This window comes from Triticum aestivum, chromosome 7D (assembly GCF_018294505.1).
Source record: "Triticum aestivum cultivar Chinese Spring chromosome 7D, IWGSC CS RefSeq v2.1, whole genome shotgun sequence".
Taxonomy (NCBI): domain Eukaryota; kingdom Viridiplantae; phylum Streptophyta; class Magnoliopsida; order Poales; family Poaceae; genus Triticum; species Triticum aestivum.
The window spans coordinates 424782681-424805243 of NC_057814.1; positions in this window are offsets into that span (position 1 = coordinate 424782681).

Consider the following 22563-nt stretch of genomic DNA (forward strand, 5'->3'; position numbering starts at 1 on the left):
CATGATCGAAGTCGGCGCGGTTTTCACTAGAGGTCACGTTTCCCCGAACTCGCAGCTGGGTGTAACCGAACATTGCCTCGTCGTGGAGACGAGGGCCGTCGTCGGCATGTCGACAGGGAGCCTCCAGCCACCCCTGACCGGTCCTCCTCGCGCCACTGCCAAATCGGGACGGATCTGGACAAGACGCCAAATCCGCAGCCATCGAAGCCATCCATGAGCATGCAGCCGCCACACCGCCGGCCATGGAGGCTCCAATCGCCGCTGCGCAGCAGGGTCACCGCCCTGACTGCCGCCATCGTCGTCTGCAACCCCCTGAATCTAGATCGGGCCAGATCCCGTCCAGATCGACAGCGGTGCAGACACACCCCTCCACCGCCGCGAGGTAGTCCAGGCCGCTGCCCACCCACTCCCCGCCGCTGCAGGGGCACTGAGCGCCGCCGTCCTCGACGCGCCCCACGCCGGCGCACCGCCCTGGCGCAAGGATGCCGCCCCACCGCAGTACCCCCGAGCGAGGAGGAAAAAGGCCCCGCCGCCGCCGATGCGAGCCATTGATGTCTACTACACAACCTTCTTCTTGTAGACGTTGTTGGGCCTCCAAGTGCAGAGGTTTGTAGGACAGTAGCAAATTTCCCTTAAGTGGATGACCTAAGGTTTATCATGAAGATGGTCTCTCTCAAACAACCCTGCAACCAAATAACAAAGAGTCTCTTGTGTCCCCAACACACCCAATACAATGGTAAATTGTATAGGTGCACTAGTTCGGCGAAGAGATGGTGATACAAGTGCAATATGGATGGTAGATATAGGTTTTTGTAATATGAAAATATAAAAACAGCAAGGTAACTAATGATAAAAGTGAGCGTAAACGGTATTGCAATGCTAGGAAATAAGGCCTAGGGTTCATACTTTCGCTAGTGCAAGTTCTCTCAACATTAATAACATAATTGTATCATATAAATATCCCTCAACATGCAACAAAGAGTCACTCCAAAGTCACTAATAGAGGAGAACAAATGAAGAGATTATGGTATGGTACGAAACCACCTCAAAGTTATCCTTTCTGATTGATCTATTCAAGAGTCCGTAGTAAAATAACATGAAGCTATTCTTTCCGTTCGATCTATCCTAGAGTTCGTACTAGAATAACACCTTAAGACACAAATCAACCAAAACCCTAATGTCACCTAGATACTCCAATGTCACCTCAAGTATCCGTGGGTATGATTATACGATATGCATCACATAATCTCAGATTCATCTACTCAAACCAACACAAAGTACTTCAAAGAGTGCCCCAAAGTTTCTACCGGAGAGTCAAGACGAAAACGTGTGCCAACCCCTATGCATAAGTTCACAATGTTACGGAACCCGCAAGTTGATCACCAAAACATACATCAAGTGTTAGGGAACACAGTAATTTCAAAAATTTCCTACGCACACGCAAGATCATGGTGATGCATAGCAACGAGAGGGGAGAGTGTCGTCTACGTACCCTCGTAGACCGTAAGCGGAAGCGTTATGACAACGCGGTTGATGTAGTCATACGTCTTCATGATCCGACCGATCCAAGTACCGAACGCACGGCACCTCCGAGTTCAGCACACGTTCAGCTCGGTGACGTCCCACGAACTCACGATCCAGCAGAGCTTCAAGGGAGAGTTCCGTCAGCACGACAGCGTGATGACGGTGATGATGATGCTACTGACGCAGGGCTTCGCCTAAGCACCGCTACGATATGACCGAGGTGGATTATGGTGGAGGGGGGCACCGCACACGGCTAAAAGATCAACTGATCAACTTGTGTGTCTATGGGGTGCCCCCTTCCCCCGTATATAAAGGAGTGGAGGAGGGGGGAGGGCCGGCCCTCTATGGCGCGCCCTGGAGGAGTCCTACTCCCACCGGGAGTAGGATTCCCCCCTTCCCTAGTTGGACTAGGAGAGAAGGAAGGGGGAGAGAGGGAGGAAGGAAAGGGGGGCGCCGCCCCCCTCCTAGTCCAATTTGGACCAGAGGGAGAGGGGGCGCGCGGCCTGCCCTGGTCTCCTCTCTCTCTCTCTCCACTATGGCCCAATAAGGCCCATCACTTACCGGGGGGTTCCGGTAACCTCCCGGTACTCGGGTAAAATCCCGATTTCACCCGGAACTATTCCGATGTCCAAATATAGGCTTCCAATATATCGATCTTTATGTCTCGACCATTTCGAGACTCCTCGTCATGTCCATGATCATATCCGGGACTCCGAACTACCTTCGGTTCATCAAAACACATAAACTCATATTACCGATCATCACCGAACGTTAAGCGTGCGGACCCTATGGGTTCGAGAACTATGTAGACATGACCGAGACTCGTTTTCGGTCAATAACCAATAGCGGAACCTGGATGCTCATATTGGCTCCTACATATTCTACGAAGATCTTTATCGGTCAAACCGCACAACAACATACGTTGTTCCCTTTGTCATCGGTATGTTACTTGCCTGAGATTCGATCGTCGGTATCCCAATACCTAGTTCAATCTCGTTACCGGCAAGTCTCTTTACTCATTCCGTAATGCATCATCCCGCAACTAAGTCATTAGTCACATTGCTTGCAAGGCTTATAGTGATGTGCATTACCGAGAGGGCCCAGAGATACCTCTCCAACAATTGGAGTGACAAATCCTAATCTCGATTTATGCCAACTAAACAAGTACCATCGGAGACACCTGTAGAGCACCTTTATAATCACCCAGTTACGTTGTGACGTTTGGTAGCACACAAAGTGTTCCTCCGGTACTCGGGAGTTGCATAATCTCATAGTCATAGGAACATGTATAAGTCATGAAGAAAGCAATAGCAATATACTAAACGATCGAATGCTAAGCTAACGGAATGGGTCAAGTCAATCACATCATTCTCTAATGATGTGATCCCGTTGATCAAATGACAACTCATGTCTATGGCTAGGAAACTTAACCATCTTTGATTCAACGAGCTATTTAAGTAGAGGCATACCAGTGACACTTAGTTTGTCTATATATTCACACATGTACTAAGTTTTCGGTTAATACAATTCTAGCATGAATAATAAACATTTATCATGATACAAGGAAATATAAATAACAACTTTATTATTGCCTCTAGGGCATATTTCCTTTAGTCTCCCACTTGCACTAGAGTCAATAATCTAGATTACACAGTAATGATTCTAACACCCATGGAGTCTTGGTGCTGATCATGTTTTGCTCGTGAGAGAGGCTTAGTCAACGGGTCTGCAACATTCAGATCCGTATGTATCTTGCAAATCTCTATGTCTCCCTCCTTGACTTGGTCATGGATGGAATTGAAGCGTCTCTTGATGTGCTTGGTTCTCTTGTGAAATCTGGATTCCTTTGCCAAGGCAATTGCACCAGTATTGTCACAAAAGATTTTCATTGGACCCGATGCACTAGGTATGACACCTAGATCGGATATGAACTCCTTCATCCAGACTCCTTCATTTACTGCTTCCGAAGCAGCTATGTACTCCGCTTCACACATAGATCTCGCCATGACACTTTGCTTAGAACTGCACCAACTGACAGCTCCACCGTTCAATATAAATACGTATCCGGTTTGTGACTTAGAGTCATCCGGATCAGTGTCAAAGATCACATCGACGTAACCATTTACGACGAGCTCTTTGTCACCTCCATAAATGAGAAACATATCCTTAGTCCTTTTCAGGTATTTCAGGATGTTCTTGACCGCTGTCCAGTGATCCACTCCTGGATTACTTTGGTACCTCCCTGTAAGCTAATAGCAAGGCACACATCAGGTCTGGTACACAACATTGCATACATGATAGAGCCTATGGCTGAAGCATAGGGAACATCTTTCATTTTCTTTCTATCTTCTGCAGTGGTCGGGCATTGAGTCTGACTCAACTTCACACCTTGTACACAGGCAAGAACCCTTTCTTTGCTTGATCCATTTTGAACTTCTTCAAAACTTTATCAAGGTATGTGCTTTGTGAAAGTCCAATTAGGCGTCTTGATCTATCTCTATAGATCTTGATGCCCAATATATAAGCAGCTTCACCGAGGTCTTTCATTGAAAAACTCTTATTCAAGTATCCTTTTATGCTATCCAGAAATTCTATATCATTTCCAATCAACAATATGTCATCCACATATAATATTAGAAATGCTATAGAGCTCCCACTCACTTTCTTGTAAATACAGACTTCTCCAAAAGTCTGTATAAAACCATATGCTTTGATACACTATCAAAACGTTTATTCCAACTCCGAGATGCTTGCACCAGTCTATAGATGGATCGCTGGAGCTTGCACACTTTGTTAGCATCCTTTGGATCGATAAAACCTTCAGGTTGCATCATATACAACTCTTCTTCCAGAAATCCATTCAGGAATGCAGTCTTTACATCCATTTGCCAAATTTCATAATCATAAAATGCGGCAATTGCTAACATGATTCGGACGGACTTAAGCATCGCTACGGGTGAGAAAGTCTCATTGTAGTCAACTCCTTGAACTTGTCGAAAACCTTTCGCAACAAGTCGAGCTTTGTAGACAGTAACATTACCGTCAGCGTGTGTCTTCTTCTTGAAGATCCATTTATTCTCGATGGCTTGCCGATCATCAGACAAGTCAACCAAAGTCCACACTTTGTTCTCATACATGGATCCTATCTCAGATTTCATGGCCTCAAGCCATTTTGCAGAATATGGGCTCATCATCGCTTCCTCATAGTTCGTAGGTTCGTCATGGTCAAGTAACATGGCCTCCAGAATAGGATTACCGTACCACTCTGGTGCGGATCTTACTCTGGTTGACCTACGAGGTTCGGTAGCAACTTGATCTAAAGTTACATGATCATCATCATTAGCTTCCTTACTAATTGGTGTAGTAGTCACAGGAACAGATTTCTGTGATGAACTACTTTTCAATAAGGGAGTAGATACAGTTACCTCATCAAGTTCTACTTTCCTCCCACTCACTTCTTTCGAGAGAAACTCCTTCTCTAGAAAGGATCCATTCTTAGCAACGAATGTCTTGCCTTCGAATCTGTGATAGAAGGTGTACCCAACAGTCTCCTTTGGGTATCCTATGAAGACACATTTCTCCTATTTGGGTTCGAGCTTATCAGGTTGAAGCTTTTTCACATAAGCATCGCAGCCCCAAACTTTAAGAAACGACAATTTTGGTTTCTTGCCAAACCACAGTTCATAAGGCGTTGTCTCAACGGATTTAGATGGTGCCCTATTTAACGTGAATGCAGTCGTCTCTAAAGCATAACCCCAAAACGATAGCGGTAAATCAGTAAGAGACATCATAGATCGCACCATATCTAGTAAAGTACGATTACGACGTTAAGACACACCATTACGCTGTGATGTTCCGGGTGGCGTGAGTTGCGAAACTATTCCGCATTGTTTCAAATGAAGACCGAACTCGTAACTCAAATATTCTCCTCCACAATCAGATTGTAGAAACTTTATTTTCTTGTTACGATGATTTCCCACTTCACTCTGAAATTCTTTGAACTTTTCAAATGTTTCAGACTTATGTTTCATCATGTAGATATACCCATATCTGCTCAAATCATCTGTGAAGGTGAGAAAATAACGATACCTGCCGCGAGCCTCAACATTCATCGGACCACATACATCAGTATGTATGATTTCCAACAAATCCGTTGCTCGCTCCATAGTTCCGGAGAACGGCGTTTTAGTCATCTTGCCCATGAGACTTGGTTTGCAAGTACCAAGTGATTCATAATCAAGTGATTCCAAAAGCCCATCAGCATGGAGTTTCTTCATGCGCTTTACACCAATATGACCTAAACGGCAATGCCACAAATAAGTTGCACTATCATTATCAACTCTGTGTCTTTTAGCTTCAATATTATGAATATGTGTATCACTACTATCGAGATTCATCAAAAATAGACCACTCTTCGAGGGTGCATGACCATAAAAGATATTACTCATATAAATAGAACAACCATTATTCTCAGTTTTAAATGAATAACCGTCCCGCATCAAACAAGATCCAGATATAATGTTCATGCTCAACGCTGGCACCAAATAACAATTATTCAGGTCTAATACTAATCCCGAAGGTAGATGTAGAGGTAGCGTGCCGATCGCGATCACATCGACTTTGGAACCATTTCCCACGCGCATCGTCACCTCGTCCTTAGCCAATCTTCGCTTAATCCGTAGTCCCTGTTTCGTGTTGCAAATATTAGCAACAGAACCAGTATCAAATACCCAGGTGCTACTGTGAGCATTAGTAAGGTACACATCAATAACATGTATATCACGTATACCTTTGTTCACCTTGCCATCCTTCTTATCCGCCAAATACTTGGGGCAATTCCGCTTCCAGTGACCAGTCCCTTTGCAGTAGAATGCTACCTCTTGAGCATTGCGTTGGTTTTCCCTTGAAGAGGAAAGGGTGATGCAACAAAGTAGCGTAAGTATTTCCCTCAGTTTTTGAGAACCAATGTATCAATCCAGTAGGAGGCTACGCGCGAGTCCCTCGCACCTACACAAAACAAATAAATCCTCGCAACCAACGCGATAAGGGGTTGTCAATCCCTACACGGTCACTTACGAGAGTGAGATCTGATAGATATGATAGGATAATATTTTTGGTATTTTTGTGATAAAGATGCAAAGTAAAATAAAAGCAAAGTAAAAAGCAACGGAAATAACTAAGTGTTGGAAGATTAATATGATGAAGATAGACCCGGGGGCCATAGGTTTCACTAGTGGCTTCTCTCAAGAGCATAAGTATTTTACGGTGGGTGAACAAATTACTGTTGAGCAATTGACAGAATTGAGCACAGTTATGAGAATATCTAGGTATGATCATGTATATAGGCATCACGTCCGAGACAAGTAGACCGACTCCTGCCTGCATCTACTACTATTACTCCACACATCGACCGCTATCCAGCATGCACCTAGAGTATTAAGTTCATAAGAACAGATTAACGCCTTAAGCAAGATGACATGATGTAGAGGGATAAATTCATGCAATATGATAAAAAACCCATCTTGTTATCCTCGATGGCAACAATACTATACGTGCCTTGCTGCCCCTACTGTCACTGGGAAAGGACACCGCGAGATTGAACCCAAAGCTAAGCACTTCTCCCATTGCAAGAAAGATCAATCTAGTAGGCCAAACCAAACTGATAATTCGAAGAGACTTGCAAAGATAACCAATCATACATAAAAGAATTCAGAAGATTCAAATATTGTTCATAGATAAACTTGATCATAAACCCACAATTCATCGGTCTCAACAAAAACACCGCAAAAGAAGATTACATCGAATAGATCTCCACGAGAGAGGGGGAGAACTTTGTATTGAGATCCAAAAAGAGAGAGGAAGCCATCTAGCTACTAACTATGGACCCGAAGGTCTGAGGTAAACTACTCACACTTCATCGGAGAGGCTATGGTGTTGATGTAGAAGCCCTCCGTGATCGATGCCCCCTCCGGCGGAGCTCCGGAACAGGCCCCAAGATGGGATCTCGTGGGTATAGAAGGTTGCGGTGGTGGAATTAGGTTTTTGGCTCTGTATCTGATCGTTTGGGGGTACGTAGGTGAAAGATCGTGGATGTCGCCTAGAGGGGGGGGGGTGAATAGGCGCTTTAAAATAATTACGGTTTAGGCTTGAACAAATGCGGAATAAACCTAACGGTTAATTTGACAAGCACAAAACCTAAAACAACTAGGCTCACCTATGTGCACCAACAACTTATGCTAAGCAAGGTAAACAACTAAGTGATAGCAAGATATACGACAAGAAACAATATGGCTATCACAAAGTAAAGTGCATAAGTAAAGGGCTCGGGTAAGAGATAACCGAGGCACGCAGAGACGACGATGTATCCCGAAGTTCACACCCTTGCGGATGCTAATCTCCGTTTGGAGCGGTGTGGAGGCACAATGCTCCCCAAGAAGCCACTAGGGCCACCGTAATCTCCTCACGCCCTTGCACAATGCAAGATGCCGTGATTCCACTAAGGGACCCTTGAGGGCGGTCACCGAACCCGTACAAATGGCAACCCTTGGGGGCGGTCACTGAACCCATACACTTTGGCAATCCTTGGGGGCGGTCACCGTACCCGTCAAATTGCTCGGGGCGATCTCCACAACCTAATTGGAGACCCCGACGCTTGCCCGAAGCTTTATACCACAATGATTGAGCTCCGAACACCACCAACCGTCTAGGGCGCCCAAGCACCCAAGAGGAACAAGCTCAAGGGTACCAAGCACCCAAGAGTAATAAGCTTCTCAACTTGTAACTTCCACGTATCACCGTGGAGAACTCAAACCGATGCACCAAATGCAATGGCAAGGGCACACGGAGTGCCCAAGTCCTTCTCTCTCAAATCCCACCGAAGCAACTAATGCTAGGGAGGAAAAAGAGAGGAAGAACAAGAAGGAGAACACCAAGAACTCCAAGATCTAGATCCAAGGGGTTCCCCTCACATAGAGGAGAAAGTGATTGGTGGAAATGTGGATCTAGATCTCCTCTCTCTTTTCCCTCAAAAACTAGCAAGAATCCATGGAGGGATTGAGAGTTAGCAAGCTCGAAGAAGGTCAACAATGGGGGAAGAACACGAGCTCAACGGATAAGGTTCATTGGGGAAGAAGACCCCCTTTTATAGGAGGGGGAAAATCCAACCGTTATGTGCTCAGCCCGCACACGAGCGGTACTACCGCCCGAGCGGTACTACCGCTCGGGCGGAAGAAGCAGGGAAACGGATCAACAAAACATGAACCTTGGGGCGGTAGTACCGCTTATAAGCGGTACTACCGCTCACCCCAGCGGTACTACCGCTCGACCGGAGCGGTACTACCGCTTATAGGCGGAACTACCGTGCCTTACTGCCGCGCGACTACCGCTGAACCCGACACGAAAAGAGCAGACCCAAAATCGAGGCGGTAGTAGAGCGGTACTGGGGCGGTACTACCGCTTGACGCTACAAGCGGTACTACCGCTGCCACCGCGGTACTACCGCAGGGAGAAAAACAGAACTGCCAAAACTTCTTCATATGAGCTCCGAATTGAGCAAACTCAAGCTTGTTGGATAGAGGAAGACGAGTAGCATCAAACAGTAGAAGAGGCAGGGAGGTATGCCAACAAATAGAGGAGTGAAACCTCCAACCGAGAAGAACCGGCATAACCTCCAACATCGAAAACATCATAGAAGATGTGAGTGAACTCCGTTTTCGATGAACTCGAGCTTGTCATCAAGATGACCATAAGCTCCAAAACTCACAAAGAGAAGAACCAAATAAGAACCAATAAAGATGATGCAAGGATGCAATGGTTTGAGCTCTCTATGAACGATACGATCAAGCTACTCATCGAGAGCCCCCCTTGATAGTACGGCAATCGATCCTATAACCCGGTCTCCCAACTACCATCATGAGACCGGTAAAATAGAAAACCTATCAAGAGCAAACCTTTGCCTTGCACATGGTCCACTTGAGCTAGATGATGACGATCTTGACTCCCTCAAGATGGACCACCTTTCTTGATTGCGTTGGCTCGATGAAGACTAGTTGATTGCTCCCCCATACTCCACTATGGGTGAGCCACCCTTCCGCACATCTTCACAAGTCCATTGTCACCACAATGGACGGCAAGCTTCAAGCACTTGATCTCTTCGTGATGCTCCACTTGAACTTGCACACGGCAATGTTGATGACAATCACCACTTGATGTCATCCTATCCATGGGTTGAGTGATATCTTCCTCTTGACGCAAGCCCATGAACACGTACCTAACCCCACACAGAACACTCACGAAGACCATGGGTTAGTACACAAGGCGTAATTGACAATGCTTACCATACCATGGGATCGCTTGATCCCTCGGTACATCTTGTGCGCTTTGTGTGTTGATCAGCTTGATTCACTCTTGACTTAGTCTTGATCAACCTTGACTCTTTCCAACTCTCTTCATTTGGATGATGTCTTGAAGGTAAACATGAATGATCACACAATCTTCTTCTTCAAGACATGCTTGCAATAAGCTCAACTCTCACATGACCAATCTTTGGATAATTCCTTAATAACACTTTGGTCACCACATAAACTCCTTGAAACCAACACATGGACTTCAAGAAATGCCTATGGACAAATCCTTCAAATATAACTCAAGGCAACCATTAGTCCATAGAGATTGTCATCAATTACCAAAACCAAACATGGGGGCACCGCATGTTCTTTCAGTAGGTATATATAGGAGGAAGGAGTACGTCGATGGAGCAACAGGGGCCCACGAGGGTGGAGGGCGCGCCCTAGGGGGGTAGGCGCGCCCCTACCTCGTGGCTTCCTCTTTTGTTTCTTGACGTAGGGTCCAAGTCTCCTGGATCATGTTCGTTCCGAAAATCACGTTCCCGAAGGTTTCATTCCGTTTGGACTCCGTTTGATATTCTTTTTCTGCGAAACTCTGAAATAGGCAAAAAACAGCAATTCTGGGCTGGGCCTCCGGTTAGTAGGTTAGTCCCAAAAATAATATAAAAGTGAATAATAAAGCCCAATAATGTCCAAAAAAGAAGATAATATAGCATGGAGCAATCAAAAATTATAGATACGTTGGAGACGTATCAAGCATCCCCAAGCTTAATTCCTGCTCGTCCTCGAGTAGGTAAATGATAAAAACAGAATTGTTGATGCGGAGTGCTACTTGGCATAATTTCAATGTAATTCTTCTTAATTGTGGCATGAATATTCAGATCTGAAAGATTCAAGATAAAAGTTCATATTGACATAAAAATAATAATACTTCAAGCATACTAACTAAGCAATTATGTCCTCTCAAAATAACATGGCCAAAGAAAGTTCATCCCTACAAAATCATATAGTTTAGTCATGCTCCATCTTCGTCACACAAAAATGCTTTCATCATGCACAACCCCGATGACAAGCCAAGCAATTGTTTCATACTTTAGTAATCTCAAACTTATAAACCCTCACGCAATACATGAGCGCGAGCCATGGACATAGCACTTTGGGTGGAATAGAATATGATGATGGGGGTTATGTGGAGAAGACAAAAAAGGAGAAAGTCTCACATCAACGAGGCTAATCAATGAGCTATGGAGATGCCCATCGATTGATGTTAATGCAAGGAGTAGGGATTGACATGCAACGGATGCACTAGAGCTATAAATATATGAAAGCTCAACAAAATAAACTAAGAGGGTGTGCATCCAACTTGCTTGCTCACGAAGACCTAGGGCACTTGAGGAGGCCCATTGTTGGAATATACAAGCCAAGTTCTATAATGAAAAATTCCCACTAGTATATGAAATTGACAAAACAAGAGACTCTCTATCATGAAGATTATGGTGCTACTTTGAAGCACAAGTGTGGTAAAGGATAGTAACATTGTCCCTTCTCTCTTTTTCTCTCATTTTTTTATTTGGGCCTTCTCTTTTTATGGCCTTTCTCTCTTTTTTTTATTCCTCACTTGGGACAATGCTCTAGAAAATGATGATCATAACACTTCTATTTATTTACAACTCAATGTTTACAACTCGATACTAGAACAAAGTATGACTCTATATGAATGCCTCCGGCGGTGTACTGGGATATGCAATGAACCAAGAGTGACATGTATGAAAGAATTATGAATGGTGGCTTTGCCACGAATACTATGTCAACTACATGATCATGCGAAGCAATATGAAAATGATGAACGTGTCATGATAAACTGGATGGTGGAAAGTTGCATGGCAATATATCTCGGAATGGCTATGGAAATGCCATAATAGGTAGGTATGGTGGCTGTTTTGAGGAAGATATAAGGAGGTTTATGTGTGAAAGAGCGTATCATATCATGGGGTTTGGATGCACCGGCGAAGTTTGCACCAACTCTCAATGTGAGAAAGGGCAATGCGCGGTACCGAAGAGGCTAGCAATGGTGGAAAGGTGAGAGTGCGTATAATCCATGGACTCAGCATTAGTCATAAAGAACTCACATACTTATTGCAAAAATCTACAAGTCATCAAAAACCAAGGACTATGTGCATGCTCCTAGGGGATAGATTGGTAGGAAAAGACCATCGCTCGTCCCCGACCGCCACTCATAAGGAAGACAATCAAAGAACACCTCATGTTTCAAATTTGTTACATAACGTTTACCATACGTGCATGCTACGGGACTTGCAAACTTCAACACAAGTATTTCTCAAATTCACAACTACTCAACTAGCATGACTTTCATCACTACCTCCATGTCTCAAAACAATCATCAAGCATCAAACTTCTCTTAGTATTCAACGCACTCATAAGAAAGTTTTTACTAATCTTGAATACCTAGCATATTAGGATTATTTAAGCAAATTACCATGCTAATTAAGACTCTCAAAATAATCTAAGTGACGCATGAGAGATCAATAGTTTCTATAAAACAAAACCACCACCGTGCTCTAAAAGATATAAGTGAAGTACTAGAGCAAAAACTATATAACTCAAAAGATATAAGTGAAGCACATAGAGTATTCTAATAATTTCCGAATCATGTGTGTCTCTCTCAAAAGGTGTATACAGCAAGGATGATTGTGGTAACTAAAAAGCAAAGACTCAAATCATACAAGACGCTCCAAGCAAAACACATATCATGTGGTGAATAAAAATATAGCTCCAAGTAAAGTTACCGATGGAAGTAGACGAAAGAGGGGATGCCTTCCGGGGCATCCCCAAGCTTTGGCTTTTTGGTATCCTTATATTATCTTGGGGGTGCCATGGGCATCCCCAAGCTTAGGCTCTTGCCACTCCTTGTTCCATAATCCATCAAATCTTTCACCCAAAACTTGAAAACTTCACAACACAAAACTTAGCAGAAAATCTCATGAGCTCCGTTAGCGAAAGAAAACAAAAGACCACTTCAAGGTACTGTAATGAACTCATTCTTTATTTATATTGGTGTTAAACCTACTGTATTCCAACTTCTCTATGGTTTATAAACTATTTTACTAGCCATAGATTCATCAAAATAAGCAAACAACACACGAAAAACAGAATCTGTCAAAAACAGAACAGTCTGTAGTAATCTGTAACTAACGCAAACTTCTGGATCTCCAAAAAATCATCCAAAATAGGACGACCTAGAAAATTTGTTTATTGATCAGCAGCAATTGGAATCAGTATTTTATCACGTTCTGGTGATTTTTAACAATTATTTTCATGAACATAAAGTTTCTGGAAATTACAGCAAGATCAAATAACTATCATCCAAGAAGATCCTATAGGTTTAACTTGGCACAAACACTAATTAAAACATAAAAACACATCTAACCAGAGGCTAGATCAAATATTTATTCCTAAACAGAAGCAAAAAGCAAAAAAAACTAAAAATAAAATTGGGTTGCCTCCCAACAAGCGCTATCGTTTAACGCCCCTAGCTCGGCATAAAAGCAAGGATAAATCGGTATTGCCATCTTTGGTAGGCAATTCTTCAATAAGACATCTATCACCCTTAAGAGTTTCTTTCTTTTTATTAGTTATCAAGCTTCTAGGAACAAGATCGAAAAATTCATTTGTAGCAAATGGTTCCTTAATGATAGCAAAAAGATTGGGATGAATACTTATAGATTTAAGATCCGCAGTTTCCTTACTAGAGGATTCACCCTAATTTTTAGGAACATACATAAGCTTGGAAATTTTAGTTGGAGGACTTGGAGTATTCTTTATAGAAGAAAAAACGGTTCCCAAGTTGGTAATGATACCCTCAAGTTTATTGATTCTAGTGGAATCTTGATTTATTCTCTCATTAACTATGGGTTCCTTCTCCTTAATATTTTTCAAAGTGACTCCCACCTTAGATCCATATTGGGTAATTTGGTTGTGGATCTTTTTATCCAGATTTTCAATTAACTCTATGGTAGCAACTTTATTTTCAATAATTTCAAGTCTTTGCATTACATGCTCCAAAGTTAACATAGTTCCATTAACCAAAAGAGGTGGTGAGCCAAATAAATCTATCATAGCATTATAAGAGTCAAAAGTATGGCTACCCAAGAAATTTCCTTCGGTAATGGTATCAAGAATATATCTATACCAAGGATTAGCGCCTACATAAAAATTGCGGAGAAGAACGGAAGTAGATTGCTTCCTGGCAGATCTATTTTGAGCATTGCAAATTCTATACCAAGCGTCTTTTAGATTTTCTCCTTCCCTTTGTTTAAAACTGAGAACTTCATTTTCGGGAGACAACGGAGAAGATAAAGGACTAGCCATAACGACAAGCAAACAAAAAAGAGGCGAACGAAAAAGAGAGGGCGAATAAAACGGCAAGGGTGAAGTGGGGGAGAGGAAAACGAGAGGCAAATGGCAAATAATGTAATGCGGGAGATAAGGGTTTGTGATGGGTACTTGGTATGTTGACTTTTGCGTAGACCTCCCCGGCAACGGCGCCAGAAATCCTTCTTGCTACCTCTTGAGCACTGCGTTGGTTTTCCCTTGAAGAGGAAAGGGTGATGCAACAAAGTAGCGTAAGTATTTCCCTCAGTTTTTGAGAACCAAGGTATCAATCCAGTAGGAGGCTACGCCTGAGTCCCTCGCACTTACACAAAACAAATAAATCCTCGCAACCAACGCGATAAGGGGTTGTCAATCCCTACACGGTCACTTACGAGAGTGAGATCTGATAGATATGATAGGATAATATTTTTGGTATTTTTGTGATAAAGATGCAAAGTAAAATAAAGCAACGGAAATAACTAAGTGTTGGAAGATTAATATGATGAAGATAGACCCGAGGGCCATAGGTTTCACTAGTGGCTTCTCTCAAGAGCATAAGTATTTTACGGTGGGTGAACAAATTACTGTTGAGCAATTGACAGAATTGAGCATAGTTATGAGAATATCTAGGTATGATCATGTATATAGGCATCACGTCCGAGACAAGTAGACCGACTCCTGCCTGCATCTACTACTATTACTCCACACATCGACCGCTATCCAGCATGCATCTAGAGTATTAAGTTCATAAGAACAGAGTAACGCCTTAAGCAAGATGACATGATGTAGAGGGATAAATTCATGCAATATGATAAAAAACCATCTTGTTATCCTCGATGGCAACAATACTATACGTGCCTTGCTGCCCCTACTGTCACTGGGAAAGGACACCGCAAGATTGAACCCAAAGCTAAGCACTTCTCCCATTGCAAGAAAGATCAATCTAGTAGGCCAAACCAAACTGATAATTCGAAGAGACTTGCAAAGATAACCAATCATACATAAAAGAATTCAGAAGATTCAAATATTGTTCATAGATAAACTTGATCATAAACCCACAATTCATCGGTCTCAACAAACACACCGCAAAAGAAGATTACATCGAATAGATCTCCACGAGAGAGGGGGAGAACTTTGTATTGAGATCCAAAAAGAGAGAGGAAGCCATCTAGCTACTAACTATGGACCCGAAGGTCTGAGGTAAACTACTCACACTTCATCGGAGAGGCTATGGTGTTGATGTAGAAGCCCTCCGTGATCGATGGCCCCTCCGGCGGAGCTCCGGAACAGGCCCCAAGATGGGATCTCGTGGGTACAGAAGGTTGCGGCGGTGGAATTAGGTTTTTGGCTCCGTATCTGATCATTTGGGGGTACGTAGGTATATATAGGAGGAAGGAGTATGTCGGTGGAGCAACAGAGGGCCCACGAGGGTGGAGGGCGCACCCCCTACCTCCTGGATTCCTCTTTTGTTTCTTGACATAGGGTCCAAGTCTCCTGGATCATGTTCGTTCCGAAAATCACGTTCCCGAAGGTTTCATTCCGTTTGGACTCCGTTTGATATTCTTTTTCTGTGAAACTCTGAAATAGGCAAAAAAACAGCAATTCTGGGCTGGGCCTCCGGTTAGTAGGTTAGTCCCAAAAATAATATAAAAGTGAATAATAAAGCCCAATAATGTCCAAAACAGAAGATAATATAGCATGGAGCAATCAAAAATTATAGATACGTTGGAGACGTATCATAGAAGCACTCAGTCTCGGGCTTAGGTCCAGACTTGGGCTTCTTCACTTGAGCAACAACTTGCTTGCTGTTCTTCTTGAAGTTTCCCTTCTTCCCTTTACCCTTTTTCTTGAAACTGGTGGTCTTGTTGACCATCAACACTTGATGCTCCTTCTTGATTTCTACCTCCGCAGCCTTTAGCATCGCGAAGAGCTCGGGAATTGTCTTATCCATCCCTTGCATATTATAGTTCATCATGAAGCTCTTGTAGCCTGGTGGCAGTGATTGAAGAATTCTGTCAATGACACTATCATCCGGAAGATCAACTCCCAGTTGAATCAATTGATTGTTATACCCAGACATTTTGAGTATATGCTCACTGACATTACTATTCTCCTCCATCTTGCAGTTGTAGAACTTATTGGAGACTTCATATCTCTCAATCCGGGCATTTGCTTGAAATATTAACTTCAACTCCTGGAACATCTCATATGCTCCATGACGTTCAAACATCGTTGAAGTCCCGGTTCTAAGCCGTAAAGCATGGCACACTGAACTATCGAGTAGTCATCAGCTTTGCTCTGCTAGACGTTCATAACATCTGGCGTTGCTCCTGCAGCGGGTTTGGCACCTAGCGGTGCTTCTAGGACATAATTCTTCTGTGCAACAATGAGGATAATCCTCAAGTTATGGACCCAGTCCGTGTAATTGCTACCATCATCTTTCAACTTTGCTTTCTCAAGGAACGCATTAAAATTCAACGGAACAATAGCACGGGCCATTTATCTACAACAACATAGACATGCAAAATACTATCAGGTACTAAGTTCATGATAAATTAAAGTTCAATTAATCAAATTACTTTAAGAACTCCCACTTAGATAGACATCCCTCTAATCATCTAAGCGATCACATGATCCATATCAACTAAACCATGTCCGATCATCACGTGAGATGGAGTAGTTTTCAATGGTGAACATCACTCTGTTGATCATATCTACTATATGATCCATGCTCGACCTTTCGGTCTCCGTGTTCCGAGGCCATATCTGCATATGTTAGGCTTGTCAAGTTTAACCCGAGTATCCTGCGTGTGCAAAACTGGCTTGCACCCGTTGTATGTGAACGTAGAGCTTATGACACCCGATCATCACGTGGTGTCTCGGCACGATGAACTTTCGCAACGGTGCATACTCAGGGAGAACACTTATACCTTGAAATTTAGTGAGAGATCATCTTATGATGCTACCGTCGATCTAAGCAAAATAAGATGCATAAAAGATAAACATCACATGCAATCAATATAAGTGATATGATATGGCCATCATCATCTTCTGCCTTTGATCTCCATCTCCAAAGCACCGTCATGATTACCATCGTCACCGGCGCGACACCTTGATCTCCATCGTAGCATCGTTGTCGTCTCGCCAACTATTGCTTCTACGACTATCGCTACCGCTTATTGATAAAGTAAAGCAATTACATGGCGATTGCATTTCATACAATAAAGCGACAACCATATGGCTCCTGCCAGTTGCCGATAACTCTGTTACAAAACATGATCATCTCATACAATAAAATTTAGCATCATGTCTTGACCATATCACATCACAACATGCCCTGCAAAAACAAGTTAGACGTCCTCTACTTTGTTGTTGCAAGTTTTACGTGGCTGCTACGGGCTGAGCAAGAACCGTTCTTACCTACGCATCAAAACCACAAGGATATTTCGTCAAGTATGTGTTGTTTTAGCCTTCACAAGGACCGGGCGTAGCCATACTCGATTCAACTAAAGTTGGATAAACTGACACCCGCCAGCCACCTGTGTGCGAGGCACGTCGGTAGAACCAGTCTCACGTAAGCGTACGCGTAATGTCGGTCTGGGCCGCTTCATCCAACAATACCGCCGAATCAAAGTATGATATGCTGGTAAGCAGTATGACTTGTATCGCCCACAACTCACTTGTGTTCTACTTGTGCATATGACATCTACGCATAAACCTAGCTCTGATACCACTGTTAGGGAACGCAGTAATTTCAAAAATTTCCTACGCACACGCAAGATCATGGTGATGCATAGCAACAAGAGGGGAGAGTGTCGTCTACGTACCCTCGTAGACCGTAAGCGGAAGCGTTATGACAACGCGGTTAATGTAGTCATACGTCTTCATGATCCGACCGATCCAAGTACCGAACGCACGGCACCTCCGAGTTCAGACCACGTTCAGCTCGGTGACGTCCTACGAACTCACGATCTAGCAGAGCTTCGAGGGAGAGTTCCATCAGCACGACGGCGTGATGACGGTGATGATGATGCTACCGATGCAGGGCTTCGCCTATGCACCGCTATGATATGACCGAGGTGGATTATGGTGGAGGGGGGCACCGCACACGGCTAAAATATCAACTGATCAACTTGTGTGTCTATGGGGTGCCCCCTTCCCCCGTATATAAAGGAGTGGAGGAGGGGGAGGGTCGGCCCTCTATGGCGCGCCCTGGAGGAGTCCTACTCCCACTGGGAGTAGGATCCCCCCTTCCCTAGTTGGACTAGGAGAGAAGGAAGGGGGGAGAGAGGGGGAAGGAAAGGGGGGCGCCGCCCCCCTCCTAGTCCAATTCGGACCAGAGGGAGAGGGGGCGCGCGGCCTGCCCTGGTCTCCTCTCTCTCTCCACTATGGCCCAATAAGGCCCATACACTTACCGGGGGGTTCCGGTAACCTCCCGGTACTTCGGTAAAATCCCGATTTCACGCAGAACTATTCCGATGTCTAAATATAGGCTTCCAATATATTGATCTTTATGTCTCGACCATTTCGAGACTCCTCTTCATGTCCGTGATCATATCCGGGACTCCGAACTACCTTCGGTTCATCAAAACACATAAACTCATATTACTGATCATCACCGAACGTTAAGCGTGCGGACCCTACGGGTTCGAGAACTGTGTAGACATGACCGAGACTCATTTCCGGTCAATAACCAATAGCGGAACGTGGATGCTAATATTGGCTCCTACATATTCTATGGAGATCTTTATCGGTCAAACCGCACAACAACATACGTTGTTCCCTTTGTCATCGGTATGTTACTTGCCCGAGATTCGATCGTCGGTATCCCAATACCTAGTTCAATCTTGTTACCGGCAAGTCTCTTTACTCGTTCCGTAATGCATCATCCCGCAACTAACTCATTAGTCACATTGCTTGCAAGGCTTATAGTGATGTGCATTACCGAGAGGGCCCAGAGATACCTCTCCGACAATCGGAGTGACAAATCCTAATCTCGATCTATGCCAATTCAACAAGTACCATCGGAGACACTTGTAGAGCACCTTTATAATCACCCAGTTACGTTGTGACGTTTGGTAGCACACAAAGTGTTCCTCCGGTACTCGGGAGTTGCATAATCTCATAGTCATAGGAACATGTATAAGTCATGAAGAAAGCAATAGCAATATACTAAACAATCGAATGCTAAGCTAACGGAATGGGTCAAGTCAATCACATAATTCTCTAATGATGTGATCCCGTTAATCAAATGACAACTCATGTCTATGGCTAGGAAACTTAACCATCTTTGATTCAACGAGCTAGTTAAGTAGAGGCATACTAGTGACACTTAGTTTGTCTATATATTCACACATGTACTAAGTTTCCGGTTAATACAATTCTAGCATGAATAATAAACATTTATCATGATATAAGGAAATATAAATAACAACTTTATTATTGCCTCTAGGGCATATTTCCTTCATCAAGTAGATCACGTGATATCCCATTGTCACCACAGATAGGCACATGCAAGACATACATCAAGTGTTCTCAAATCCTTAAAGACTCAATCCGATAAGATAACTTCAAAGGGAAAACTCAATCCATTACAAGAGAGTAGAGGGGGAGAAACATCATAAGATCCAACTATAATAGCAAAGCTCGCGATACATCAAGATCGTGCCGAATCTAGAACACGAGAGAGAGAGATCAAACACATAGCTACTGGTACATACCCTCAGCCCTGAGGGTGAATTACTCCCTCCTCGTCATGAAGAGCGACGGGATGATGAAGATGGCCACCGGTGATGGATCCCCCCCTCCGGCAGGGTGCCGGAACGGGTCTAGATTGGTTTTCGGTGGCGCGCCCACGGGGTAGGGCGCGCCCACGGGGTAGGGCGCGCCCCCACCCTCGTGGTGGCCTCGGGGCTCTTCTGGCCCACTTCCGGTACTCCGTGGGCTTCTTCTGGTCCAAAAATGATCTCCGTCAAATTTCAGCTCAATTGGACTCCGTTTGGTTTTCCTTTTGTGCAAAACTCAAAAACAAGGAAAAAACAGAAACTAGCACTGGGCTCTGGGTTAATAGGTTAGTCCCAAAAATCATATAAAATATGATATAAATGCATATAAAACATCCTAGATGGATAATATAATAGCATGGAACAATCAAAAATTATAGATACGTTGGAGACGTATCAAGCATCCCCAAGCTTAATTCCTGCTCGTCCTCGAGTAGGTAAATGATAAAAACATAATTTTTGATGTGGAATGCTACCTAACATATTTATCAATCTAATCTTCTTTATTGTGGCAAGAATATTCAGATCCATAAGATTCAAGAAAAAAGTTTAATATTGACATAAAAATAATAATACTTCAAGCATACTAACCAAGCAATTATGTCTTCTCAAAATAACATAGCCAAAGAAGACTCATCCCTACAAAATCATATAGTTTGGCCATGCTTCATTTTCGTCACACAAGATGCTCCCATCATGCACAACCCCGATGACAAGCCAAGCAATTGTTTCATACTTTAGTAATCTCAAACTTTTTTCAACTTTCACGCAATACATGAGCGTGAGCCATGGACATAGCACTATGGGTGGAATAGAGTATAATGATGGGGGTTGTGTGGAGAAGACAAAAAAGGAGAAAGTCTCACATTGACGCGGCTAATCAACGGGCTAGGGAGATGCCCATCAATTGATGTCAATGCGAGGAGTAGGGATTGCCATGCAACGGATGCACTAGAGCTATAAATGTATGAAAGCTCAACAAAAGAAATTAAGTGGGTGTGCATCCAACTTGCTTGCTCACGAAGACCTAGGGCATTTGAGGAAGCCCATTGTTGGAATATACAAGCCAAGTTTTATAATGAAAATTCCCACTACTATATGAAAGTGACAAAATAAGAGACTCTCTATCATGAAGATCATGGTGCTATTTTGAAGCACAAGTGTGGAAAAAGGATAGTAGCATTGTCCCTTTTATTTCTCTTTTTTTATTTGGCCCCTTTTTTATTTGACCTTCCCTTTTTTTGGCCTTTCTTTTCCTTTTTTTGGCCTTTTTTTATATTTTGGGAAAATGCTCTATTAATGATGATCATCACACTTCTATTTATTTACAACTCAAAGATTACAACTCCGTACCAGAACAAAGTATGACTCTATATGAGTGCCTCCGACGGTGTACCGGGATGGGCAATGAATAAAGAGTGACATGTATGATAAATTATGCATGGTGGCTTTGCCACAAATACAATGTCAACTACATGATCATGCAAGGAAATATGACAATGATGAAGCGTGTCATAATAAACGGAACGGTGGAAAGTTGCATGGCAATATATCTCGGAATGGCTATGGAAATGCCATAATAGGTAGGTATGGTGGATGTTTTGAGGAAGATATAAGGAGGTTTATGTGTGAAAGAGCGTATCATATCATGGGGTTTGGATGCACCGGCGAAGTTTGCACCAACTCTCGAGGTGAGAAGCGCAATGCACGATACCGAAGAGGCTAGCAATGATGGAAGGGTGAAAGTGCGTATAATCCATGGACTCAACATTAGTCATAAAGAACTCACATACTTATTGCAAAAATCTACAAGTCATCAAAAACCAAGCATTACGCGCATGCTCCTAGGGGGTATATTGGTAGGAAAAGACCATCGCTCGTCCCCGACCGCCACTCATAAGGAAAGCAATCAAATAACACCTCATGCTTCAAATTTGTCACAAAACGCTTACCATACGTGGATGCTATGGGACTTGCAAACCTCAACACAAGTATTTATCAAATTCACAACTACTCAACTAGCATGACTCTAATATCACCATCTTCATATCTCAAAACAATCATCAAGTATCAAACTTCTCATAGTATTCAATGCACGCTATATGAAAGTTTTTATTATATCCCTCTTGGATGTCCATCATATTAGGACTAAATTCATAACCAAAGCAAATTACCATGCTGTTCTAAAGACTCTCAAAATAATATAAGTGAAGCATGAGAGTTCATCTATTTCTATAAAATAAAACCACCACCGTGCTCTAAAAAGGTATAAGTGAAGCACTAGAGCAAACGACAAACTACTCCGAAAGATATAAGTGAAGATCAATGAGTAGTCGAATAATTATGTAACTATGTGAAGACTCTCTAACATTTAAGAATTTCGTATCTTGGTATTTTATTCAAACAGCAAGCAAAACAAAAGAAAATAAAATGACGCTCCAAGCAAAACACATATCATGTGGGGAATAAAAATATAGCTCCAAGTAAAGTTACCGATGAACGAAGACGAAACAGGGGAT